Here is a 13360-nt window from a genome sequence, read left to right on the forward strand (position 1 = left end):
AGATTGGGGGTGACTGTATCAGTTTGGGGGTGGCTGTATCAGACTGGGAGTGACTGTATCAGATTGGGTGTGGCTGTATCAGATTGGGGATGACTGTATCAGATTGAAGTTGACTGTGTCAGATTGGGGGTGGCTGTATCAGATTGGGGGTGACTGTGTCAGATTGGGGGTGGTTGTGTCAGATTGGGGGTATCAGATTAGGGGTGGCTGTATCAGATTAGGAGTGACTGTATCAGATTGGGGTGGCTGTGTCAGCATCCCCTCCCCCTGTTGCTACATATCTGCTGCATTCAAACACGAGGATACATGTACATAATGTTTACTATGTGATAGATACGGAGTTCACGTGTGGTGATTCGTGTCTCTTTGGGTGTGCAAGGTTCATTATCCAGATGTACCACATGTACACGCACACACTAGACTGCATCGTTGGTTATGACAGCGCTACCTGTATAACAATCTTATTCTGATGTATGAATTTAGCAAAGCGGTTAACAATGAACGTGCACTGTTTTTGTTAGTTTATTGAAACCTTGAGAAACATCTCATTGGTATGGTACAGTTATATAATAATCAAGTAACAATATACTAGTGAGTATAACCATGTGAAAAGAATCATGTGACCAAATATGGAGGATGGACAAACATATAATATCTTATAACTTTCTTAGGCTCAGTGCCGTTATCAAAAACCTTGCTAAATTACACAATGCTTTTCTGTTTCTTATTGAAAAAAGTTGCACAAGTTTGAACAAGGATGGTCGAGTAAAATATTATCATTTGATGCATGTTTTTCGTAAACTTAGATTTATGTAAATTAGTATTTTTTAATGATATATTTTTCTGTGAATAATTGTAAATAGATTATAAATTTTTGTTAATTGTGTGATTGATTTTTGCTTTTTATTCAGGCCCATATCTCTATCTCTCTATTATGCCTTCCATCATGCGTTGATATATGTAATATCGGATATTTTGCATATTATGCATGCATTTCTACTATTGCATTAAAACTTTTTAATTGCAAAAAATCTGCAGTGCCTAGATATAGACAATCTTATACTTAATTCACCTACGTGTTCTTGTTCTTCGTCTTCTTTAAACTATAGTCCAGCTGGACATGTCATTCCTGGTGATGTTGATACAGTTGAAAATGAGGACATGGAATCAGTTATTTTGAAAGGTCCTAAATTCCAAGAACCTCGGTTTTTCAATTGGCAGTAGAACTTCATCTCTATTATGAATTATGTCAAAGATTGTATGCCAGACAATAGGCTAAATATGAAAAAGAAGAACTTGATGAAATCTTTCGAAACCTCTTCAAGACGATGGGCTTACTATGAAAGAGAACTTTGATACCTGGCCAGAATGTCTTGAATTAAAAGTATAAGAGGAATATCAAAATCCCATATTAGACACACCAAAACAAAAGTATGAACGATCTATCCTTCTGTATTTAGTAAAATAGACGTGATAAAAGAATTAGATAGGTTACATGAGGAATATGTTTTGGTTCCAGCTGACAAAGCTTGTAACATTTGTAAGGCTGATTAATATTACAACTATGTTTTAAACGAACTTGGCATTAAGTCCATATTTGGTAATCGTACAATATTTATACTTAAACTGCCCTTTCTAAAGATGAAATTCTTCAAAATCGTTCATCAGTTTTAAACACATTTAATATCCCAGCCATTGGGATGGATGAATATGAGTTACTGTACCTACATGTAGATGTATACTGGATTCCTAAACTTCACAAAACCCTTACAAAGATAGATTGCTGGATTTAGTAAATGTTCTGCCATGAAAATATTTAGCTACTTGTTCCAGTAACAAAGTCCCACTGAAGACGATGCCATTGTTGTCAAGTCTAAATTATAATTAAATTCATTTTCTTAGAGTCAGTGGGAATTTCTTACTCGAACAAGTTTTAAAAAACACTCCCATCAGCCACGTACCTTGAATCACTTGATCCATCTCTCATTTTGTGTTTTGGCGGTGTTATCAATGTTTCTATTTTAAAAAATCAACAAAATATATAGAAAAAACTAATAATTAACTGCAATATAAAAACACCACAAAGAATCAGAGATTTCTATTTTCCATTTCTATGTTATTTTTCCACTGAAATATAAATATTGTACTCCAAATTTCCGTTTTTCACCTCATTTAAAATTGTATAGTTTTAATACGTTATCAGTACATGAAAATACCTGTTATTCTAGTTGTAAATAACTTGTAAGATAGTTGACCAAATCATCCATATTTCCAGATTTCAGCGCTTTTACCACTTGAAAACAATATTTACCCGAAAGCTGGATTTTCCATACGTCAATTTGTTTTATAAAAGTTTTTGTATTGATTGTACAAATATAACCCTGTAATTTGAGTTTTAAATAATTTGATATCAATTGATTTGATATAATTATTGAATTTTTCCACATTTCCCCGATATTTTTTTTAGTGAAAATCTAATATTTACCCCCAAAATTCGATACATCAGTTTGTGTTATAAAAGTGTTCATATTAATTGTACAAATAAAATCCAGTAATGTAAGTTTTAAATAATTTGATATGAATTGATTTGAAGCAGAATTTATTCAAAAACTTCTACGTGAGAAGAAAAAATCTCTCGCTGTGACCTTCAATTCGACTTTTAGATATATCGATGACCTTTTGTCTATTAACAATGATAGCTTTCATTCATATGTCGATTTGATATATCCCTGTGAGCTCGAAATAAAGGACACCACAGAGTCGTCCACTTCTGCTTCATACTTAGATATTTTATTGAAGGTAGACATTAACGGCAAACTGACAACTCAACTGTATGACAAACGGGATGATTTCAGCTTCTCCATCGTTAACTTCCCATATTTGTGTAGCAATATTCCATTATCACCTGCATATGGTGTTTATATATCTCAACTGATTCGATATGCAAGAGCTTGTTCTGGGTATAGCCAGTTTTTAAATCGAGGTAAGCTACTGACAAACAAGTTGATGGTACTGGGATTTCAACAGTTTTGATTGAAGTCAGCATTTCGCAAATTCTATGGGCGTTATAACGATCTAGTTCGACAATACAATCTAGCATTGGGTCAAATGCTGTCTGAAGTGTTTCATACCGATTGTTAAGCCGTTCTTGGCACACTGATTTTGACTGCGGATAAACTCCGTTTACCTGATCAGGATATAGGGCTCACGGCGGGTGTGAACGGTCAACAGGGGATGCTTACTCCTCCTAGGCACCTGATCCCACATCTGGTGTGTCCGGGGTCCGTGTTTGCCCAACTATCTATTTTGTATTGCTTGTAGGAGTTATGAGATTGATCACTGTTCGTTGTCTTCACCTTGCATTTAATTATTAAATTTTTCCAGATTTCCGCGATTTTTCATTGGAAACCTAATATTTTCCCTAAAATTCAATTTTTCTCAAATCATGATTTTGTATAGTTTTAATATGCTACTTATATATATAAATACCTATATTTCAAGTGGTAATTAGCTTTGTAGCAATTAATCCATGATGCAGAAAGGATGAGAAACAGTAAAATTTGAAAAAAATTATTGACAAATTGTAACATTTGGTGGCGAGTGTTTGGCACAATGCAAGGTGAAAATAACGAACAGTGATCAATCTCATAACTCCTATAAGCAATACAAAATAGATCCATTTACAATTAAAATCAACTTCTGCGGCCAACCCGGAGAATCACTAAGCACCCAGGGATTACCTCTCTTTGACACTGGTGCAAAGCGCCCCCACAGGTAACTGTGATGAGAACAGACCTCTTGGTACCCCATTTCAAGAGTGAACGCCACATACAATGAGGAATTTCAGTTCTGACTCGAGCCCTAACTCTATTCTATCTCCCCTGGTGAACACCTTGGTTAAGACCCCCAGGGGTAAACCCAAAAACATGTCCTTTGTACAGGAAGGATCAAGCCGGTTCCTCAGGTACCACTGAGGTGGCCCCAAATCCTCCCCAGTGCTGACGATAGATTATCCAGAGTTTTGAGCCAGAGATAAGAGAAATCCTCATTTATGGTAATCCCCGAATTCCGCCAAATGGTCTTGTCTATACAAGCCCACCCGCCACCAAGCGTTAACAGCTATAACCATGATAATTAGTTTGATAATAATCTAATTTGAAATCCCAACTTTTAGGAGAAGAATTATAATTTAAGCCATGAGGGAGAGGTAACAAATATATATTTCATCGGGATAGACCTTGATGTTCTGCTTAGACAACAGAAAGGTTTCCAGTCCCCCTTGTAGATTGTTGAGGAATACAGAGTTACCCAACTCATTAAGGTGGGTTCCATCGTACCTGAACAGCTGTTTGTCGGCAAATGTGATTGAAGGATATCGAATTACTAATTTAAAAATTGTTTGACCTTGTTAACATTCTTGCAGATGGCCTCGACCTTAGATGCATCTTTGGCACTGTGCCAATACAAACGTGGTAGCATGTCAGACCATATGATTGTCAAGTTGGGGGCTAACAATTTGCATCTTAAGAACGAAAATTTGATGCAATGGAAAATTTGCATCTTAAGAACGAAAATTTGATGCAATGGAAAAGTTCCAATGTAGGAACAATTCCTACATCATTGGAACCCAGATGTACAATCAGGTAGTCTGGGGGAGGATATGTTTTTAACTTTTGTTCGAACAAAAGGAGTCAAAGTCTTTGCATTTCATTCCCCTAGTTCCAAACCACAGTATTCTGACGTTGCTCAGTTGCTAGTTCAGGTGCTTCCCTCCTGGACGTTTGATGGCACTGCGTGCAGCCCGGTAGACAATTGAAGAACCAAACACCCAAATGATTTTCTTTCTACCTATAAAACTTGAGGTTTGTTAGTACATGTATATGAAGTAAGCCAATGCTAGTAAATAATTGGAATTAGGGAAATCTAATATATGTGGTGTAAGTGCTCGACTTCCACCTTCCCCACTGCTTGATTGTTTGATCTGGAATGCCCCTCATTGCTGCCTCAGAGGCAGCTCCAATACGAAAGGAATGGGATTTATCATTAGATAACGTTTTCTGATGTAAAAATTCACTAGGTTTAGGTGAAGTTTTGATCTATGCAAGGCGCTCAGCTGGATTATTTATTGTTTGTATGTCTCATTAGATAACATTTACTTATGTAAAAATTTACTAGGGTTAGGTGAAGTTTTGATCTATGCAAGGCGCTCAGCTGGATTATTTATTGTTTTTATGTCTCATTAGATAACGTTTTACTTATGTAAAAATTTACTAGGTTTAGGTGACGCACCATAAGTTTTGATCTATGCAAGGCGCTCAGCTGGATTATTTATTGTTTTTATGTCTCATTAGATAACGTTTTACTGATGTAAAAATTTACTAGGTTTAGGTGAAGTTTTGATCTATGCAAGGCACTCAGCTGGATTATTTATTGTTTTTATGTCTCATTAGATAACATTTTACTGATGTAAAAATTTACTAGGTTTAGGTGAAGCACCATATGTTTTGATCTATGCAAGGCTCTCAGCTGGATTATTTATTGTTTTTATGTCTCATTAGATAACGTTTTACTGATGTAAAAATTTACTAGGTTTAGGTGAAGTTTTGATCTATGCAAGGCGCTCAGCTGGATTATTTATTGTTTTTATGTCTCATTAGATAACATTTGCTGATGTAAAAATTCATTAGGTTTAGGTGAAGCACCACGTGTTTAGATTTATCTACCGTGATACATAACTTCCGTTTTAAAGGTCATACCCGAAAGGCTCGTGATTTTCGCCTTAAATACTGCGCTTTGCGAAGGAGCACTCACTACTGATGTGAAACGTCTTCGGTTGTTCTCTCAGTTACAACTGTGGTATATCAGCCTTCTTCTGTTCTGGTACTACTTCTTTTCTTAAATGCCTTTTGATTTTAAAAGGTAACAATGCTTGCTAAAATAACTTTCACCAAAAATATATCAATCAGTTGTAGTCAAGTATTGTGTATTATGGTAACTATTATCAATTGATATAGAATATCAAAGTATCAAACGTATTTGGAATTGTAATTATTGTATAATTTCGAAAAACTAAATCAAATTATTAAAGTTTTATCGATCAAAATAGCACGCAAAACTATTAAAAATCTATAATATAATTCCCAGGGAATGTAAATCACTAGCAACGTGTAACTGTTATTTTACGTATGTATGATACTTATCAGCACGGTGAGCTCTAACTGTAACACATATACCTTCTTTTTCTTTCGAGTCGAGAGACTTATGCAAGACGTCGCCGACCGTAACACGTTTTCCATTCACCAGTGTTCCAGAACGAGACATTTAGGTTTTCCCAACACAGAGAGAACATTACGGAATTACACATTGTTATCCAGGTGACTTCAAGCCACTATAAACGCGAAATATTTTATTATGTACTTAACTTTCTATTTCCAGCGTAAATGTTTATTATTTCATAATTCAATGATAAATCAATATTGTCGGTATATGTGGCAGTGGTGTCAGTTCTTTTCCCTTTACCAAGCATAATTAGGAGGAGAAAAAATGAAAACATCCATGAGGTTAATATAAGTACTAAAGTGGATAATTCAACCAATACAAATGTACATTAAAAAACAACAAAACTATTCAATTACTCCGTTCAGAATCAGTCATACTGAACACACTTAGATTTATATATATATATATATATATATATATATATATATATATATATATATATTTAAAGCACAAACAAACAATTATAACACCCAACCTTACGTTTACCCCTAGGATCTAAACGATACATGTGATAATCAATTAACGAAGTCGTTGTGGCCGAGTGGACTTACGCACTGGTTTGACAGTCTTGCTAGGCGGTGGGTGCCGCAGGTCGCTGGTTCGACCCCGGGATGGGGCGAAAATTTTCAGTACCTAGTTGTGATTATTCAGTGATATATATATATATATATATAATTATATGAATATATATATAATTCAATAAAAAAGCAGGAAAATATACAGTTCCAAAATATATTTAAATCACAATTGTTTGTTTGTGCTTTATTATAGGATTAAACATTCTTTTTGAAGAATTTATCGACGTGTAAACTCCGGACATTTTACTCACAAACTGAATAAAAGTGCTCCACATTTAATTAATTACACTTATATATACCAGCCCCAAACATGTGCATGTGATGGATAAATCCACATAAAAGTATGCAATGGCAGTGCTCTCGCGCCTAAGATACCACCGTTAACATATCAGAGTATTATATGTAAACGTGATATAAACAGATTTTATTAATGAAAAGTTAATATAACGAACAGTAATCAATCTCAACTCCCAAAACGAGTACAAAATACGGACTGATCTAATTATAATCAAGTATGTAGCTATTTTGTAAACAAAAGTTAAAGAGTAAAATTGCTTCGTTTCTACAATATAGAACCACCCAGTTTCAATATTAAGTTAACTGTCTCTAAATTCATCTTTTACAGTAAGACAAAAGAATGTTGTTCGAGCTACAGAAAAATAAAAGGTGAATGCATTGGTAAGTGGTTCAGTATATTAGGGAAAGGTGAAGGTAGCAAACAGTTATCAATCTCTTAACTCCTACAAGCAATACGAAATAGTGAGTTGGGCAAACACAAACCCCTGGATATACCAGATGTAGGATCGGGTGTCTAGGAGGAGTAAGCATACCCTGTTGACTGGTCACACCCGCCGTGAGCCCAAAATCTTTATCAGGTAAACGAATCTATCCGTTGTCAAAATACGTGTGCCAAGAACGGCCTTACAATCGGTATGAAACAAGTCAGACAGCATCTGACCCAATGATAGTTTGTATTGGCAAACTAGATTGTTATAACGACCATAGAATTTGCGAAGTGCTTATATTAAACGAGACTGTTGGAACCCCTGCACCATCAATTTGTTTGTCAGTAGACTGCTTTGATTTAAAAACTGACCTTACGGAGAACAAGCTCTTGTGTATCGAATCAGTTGAGAGATATAAACACCATGTGTAAGTGATAATGGAACATTGCGACATAAATATGGGAAGTTGACGATGGAGAAGCTGAAAGCATCCCGTTTGTCATAAAGTTGGGTTGTTATTTTGCCGTTAATATCAATTGTCAATATAATATCTAAGTTCATGTATGAAGCAGAAGTGGACGACTTTGTGGTGTCCTTTATATCGAGTTCACAGAGATATATCGATTCGACATATGAATGAAAATTATTATTGTTAATAGATAAATGTAAATATAGAATTGAAGGCCACAGCAAGATATTTCTTCCTCTCACGTAGACGTTTTCGAATAAGTTATGCTTCACAAAAATGTAAAAAAACAAAAAAAAAACAAACAAACCAGGTCATCTATCAAACAGTCTGGTACATGTAAATGACACCAGAGTGATTTTGTAGGGAAATTATAACGATTGTGTTAATTATCAAATACAACTATCTGTAAGATTCAGACAAATCAGTTACTCGTGGTCAATAACATCAAGTGGGTTTGACGTCATGTACACATTTTCTGCTGAGCAGTAGGTACACTTTCATTGAATAATTTGGTAATTTACACAACAGATTTGTATCTAACAGAATTTATGCACTCTATTCTACTAGGTATGGTATTCACATTTTTTAGAATCAGATATCGATTGAACTGTGCTCTAGAGAAAATTAAGTGAATTGTACAAAGAAATTTACAAGAAAATTCTAATGAATATTCCACCTTTTATCTGATAGAGAATTGTATATGGTTGCTTTGGTAACCATTTATAAATGTCCTTTAATCAAAATCAATTAATTGGGATTCATAATAAAATTTACAAGACATTTACAACATAAATGTTCTAATTACAGAATAGCATGAACTAAATTCTTTAAAACTATCCATCATGTGTTTGATTACAACTTGTTTTTTGCAAACAGAGTGTGTTGGTTTCTTCGGAGATAATTGCGAAAAACAATGTGTGGATGGATATTTCGGAAAATCGTGTAGAGAGGCTTGTAACTGTACAAACTCAGAAACCTGTACTCAGTACGTCGGGTGCATCGAAACCAAAAGTAAAAGTAAGTTTGGGATTTGGTTTGATAAATAAGAAAAAAGACATTGTTATTAGTCCATGCAAAGATTTAAATGTTTGTTCACTTCATAATTATAGCACAAACCACAAGTGAGGTACACACATGAAGTATTCTTCATGCTATATACAAAGATGTACTCACAAAATCGACCTTACAAAGGACTAAATTTCGGTATGGTGAAGCCCTGACATTACAATCAAGCTTCCCCTCAACTGATATAAAATATTATATCAAAATATGATTACATTATTATATTGATATGATTTCAACGAATTTCATTTTAAATAACCCGTATTTCTCCATTAAAACTACGACAGACAACAAAGAGGCATGCCCGCTTGTTAGACTAATGGTTCCTGCAATAACGACTCTGCCTATTCTAAGTTTCATCATGTGTTTTATGATCTGCTTATATAGGTAAGTATGCAAATCTAGAAATTCATACTTATGAGTATAAATTTGCAACACACGCAAATATTTTCAACTTGTCAAGTTCGTTTTTCTAACTATTTTTGAAGAACACGAAGACAAGGAAAGTATAAAGTGGACAACGCCATGAAAATGAAGTCAATCCCACAGAAAAAGTCAGAAAACATTCAGTTGATTCGTTACATCAGCAATGCACACGAACATAGACAATACAGTGACATCGATATTACGAAATACATGTATAATAGAGAATTTGAAAAGCACGTGACACATGACTACAGTCGAATCATATTCCCTAAATTTACGTCAGTGGATATCCCAGCAGACCAGTACAGTACGGCCATAATACGTAATCCACATGTACTGGGGGATGGAGAAAGTGGAAGTAGCACAGACACTTCTGATGGAGGAAATATGCAAGAACGTTTGAGACACCCCTCCACTGACCAACGTAGTGCACAAAACTCCAGACCTTATAGTCTAGTTCACCCCGAATGGATTTGACGAAGTCTGATTTTACCATCTAGGTATCTCTATCGGGACTAGAAAGTTTATGATTAGACGAAGTCAGAGTTATACAACTTTATTATTCATTGTCATCTCATATCGCTTTCATCATATATTTGTTAAAGACATTGCATTGGTCGATTCGTTGTGCATTTGTATACATTGAATGAATACTTATGATTTCTGAGGGCTTTTGGGAAACATGTATATGAGTTATACCAATTCTACTCACTTTCGCTTAAATCTACTTCGCTGGTATTTGGAATGATGAATATTTTAATTCTAGAGAGAATTACCAATCTTATTAAATGTATCGTACCTATATTAGTCATCAGGGACTTAGGGTTGTGATCGAGGGACTTTCCTCAGACGCTATCACAAAAAGTAGATTGCTGTAAAGTATCTAGTATGATTACTATATTAAATGAATTATACAGTTATTTATCTTTGATTTTCTTTTTTAAATCTTTTTAAAAATGCAATTTTTGAATGCTGTTTACAGACAAATGTATCACACGTTAGACGACATTTAAGTAGTGAACAACCTATGAAGTATATGTTGTACCCAATATTTACAATAAGTATACATACATTGGAAATTGAACAACGTAAATGAATGGGAAATAGAAGAATATGTATAATGCTTTCCAGTCGATAAATGGATAAATATTACCCAGGGTAGGTGTAAAGTTTTGTCTGTTACAATTTTAATGAATATTGTATTTACTAGTGTAGCCCTTACGAGTAATTTATCTTTGCTAAAGATGAATATTTTTGAGCATGTTAATATTTAGCGGCAGTGTGCTACTGTTTTGTATTGTTTTGGAACATACGATCGTAGACAAAGTGAAAGTAGACCCACACGTGTGAAAAATACATTGAATGTCTCAAATATTTACGATGTCTTTTATTGGAATACTTGCACAGATATTATAATGTATGCTTAATCTATTCAGGGATTTAATCTCGTTACGTATTCATTGTTATTTTACCTGTTTCTTGTAAACACATGTTGTTAGGCTGCAGACAGTTTTCGTTCTATTTTTAATGTCGGCGCATTGCATTATGGTCTATTTCCGCTTTACTTCTTTGATCCGCCAAGAGATAATCTTGCATTCACGGATAGAAAGAATAATGAGTTTTAAGGTAATTAATTTATTTTACAGTTACGAATGAATTAAACTTGTATTCTTTTAATATGTTTTATGAAAGTAACGTAATGTTTTCTTGTTAATAGTTATCAGAACTATTTTCCGTTGATTTTCAACGGTCCGTTTATCCGTTGATTTAGAACGGATTCCGTTGTATTGTAACGGACCGTTTAGTAACGGCCTAAACGGGACTATATAAGCTCGTCAGCATCGGTTGACGGGGACTTGGACATTTTTCAGATTTTTGATTAGACGTAGGTTTTATCTCTGATTCATTTATTAATTAATCGATCTTATTTTTGAATTTCCCTTCTTCAAGAATCTATTTCTTTAACTTATTTATTTCTAGTATAATCTTAGGGGATATATGCAGCATTTTTCTAAGCTATTATATACTTTTGGTGTTTTTCATCTAAGATAATATTTTTAAGATTGTGAAATTTTTCTCTTATTGTAAATAATGGTATTAATTTATCAATACTCTGAATAAACCATCATCTCAAGTTATTTTAATCTTTGTGTTTCATTTGCCAAGTCTACATCTTTATCTATTTTATCATTACAATTGTTGGTGTCAGTAGTGGGATAGTCTTAGCGCTATCCCATTACAATTTTTGGTGTCAGAAGTGGGATCCACCATTTTTCAGGAGTGGATCCAGTGATTCGTACCCACTATTTGGCAATTGATAGTACAAGTGATTGAAGTGAATGATGTTTACAAGACGACAGGCAGCAATTAAAGAAGGAGTATTTAGAGATGAGACTGAGATGCAGGAATCAGCAATAGCTGCACAATTGAACCTTACAGACTCTCAAAATGCAGATAAAAACAGTGACATAACAAATGTACCTGACAGCTGTCGGGTCATACATGATACAGCCACACAGGGCTTATGCATTACTGAGACTACTGACGGGGAAATTTCCTCAGATCCTGAAATAAATTTTGACCATATTCTTTGCAATCATGGCACATCAGAGATATACTTAGGTGTCACACCCAAGCCTCTTTCCCCTCAAACAAAAGTACATACTACGAGTACAGCACAATCACCTGGTATGTGTACAGATATGAATGTAGTCACTGCAAGGAATCAGAAATACAAACCTTTTACTAAAAATATGAGTTCTGCAGATCCTACAATTTTCTCAGGTAGGTTACCTGACACTTCTCCTCATTCACATTTAGTTGATGGAGACTCAACAGTAAAAACAGCTGATGTATTACCAGAAACCCTCAGTAATATGTACAATGGTTTTAGTAACATGCTCAATGGAGCATTTCAAAGAATGACTGAAACCCTAGGTAGTATGTTCCAAAACACCATACAAGAAGTGAACAGAGAAAAGGAAAATAAGGTGAGTGACTCAAATGTACAAGAAAACAATAGCAAGACTCTGTCCAGGACCAGGGTTATGAGACGGGAGTCCAGGAGGAGGCTATCATCACCCCTGAGAGACTCGGAATCTGAGACAGACAATGAATCTCAGAACTCAGGTAATACTGTCTCCACTTCTCACATCTTTAGTAAGAGGAATACATCAAATTCAGTCTCAGTTAAGCTCCCAGCTTTCAAGGGAGAATCTGATGAAAAGTGGAAAGCATATATTAACAGATTTGAGGCAGTCGCTACACATAATGGTTGGACAGATAAGGAAAAGTTGGGTCAACTGTTGCCCAGGTTACAGGGTAAAGCAGGTGAGTTCACATTTGAGGAGCTCAGTTCTGAAACCCTATCAAACTACAAGAAGCTCACTAAGGAAATTGAGAACAGATTTGGAGTAATTGAGTCCAACAGGACCTATCAGACTAAATTCCGACGAAGAGACCAAAAGAATGGCGAGCACATACAGAATTATGCTTCCGAGCTAAAGAGACTCTATAGTAAGGCATATCTAAGCCGCGACAGGTTAACAAAACAAGAGGATCTTGTTTCAAGATTCCTACTGGGACTCTTAAATGAAAAAGCAAGACTTCATGTTGAGCTCAACAGGGATCCCCGAACTATAGAAGAAGCTACTGAGTATGTCATAGAATATGAGGAAGCTACAAAATATCCTAAAGCGGAAGAATACAGTTATGAAGCTCGCAGGAAACCAACAAAACAAGTCAAGGATTCTGCCTTGGACAATAAAGGCAAATTATCTACAAGTGGATGGTCTCAGTCTAAAGGAAAGAAGGAACATGAG

At 35.0% G+C, this 13360-nt stretch overlaps 1 protein-coding gene and 1 long non-coding RNA gene across 3 annotated transcripts in view; both read left to right on the plus strand.

Annotated features, from left to right (window-relative positions):
* LOC125664663 (uncharacterized) overlaps positions 1–13360 on the plus strand; it is a 91264-nt gene that overhangs the window by 20290 nt on the left and 57614 nt on the right. The window lies entirely within an intron of this gene.
* LOC130046388 (uncharacterized) lies at positions 7123–11671 on the plus strand. The gene is made up of 4 exons (XR_008796054.1): positions 7123–7535; positions 8928–9068; positions 9401–9500; positions 9602–11671. It is a non-coding gene; the product is annotated as an uncharacterized LOC130046388 (long non-coding RNA).

The sequence above is a fragment of the Ostrea edulis genome, chromosome 6 (assembly GCF_947568905.1).
Source record: "Ostrea edulis chromosome 6, xbOstEdul1.1, whole genome shotgun sequence".
In the NCBI taxonomy this organism is placed as follows: domain Eukaryota; kingdom Metazoa; phylum Mollusca; class Bivalvia; order Ostreida; family Ostreidae; genus Ostrea; species Ostrea edulis.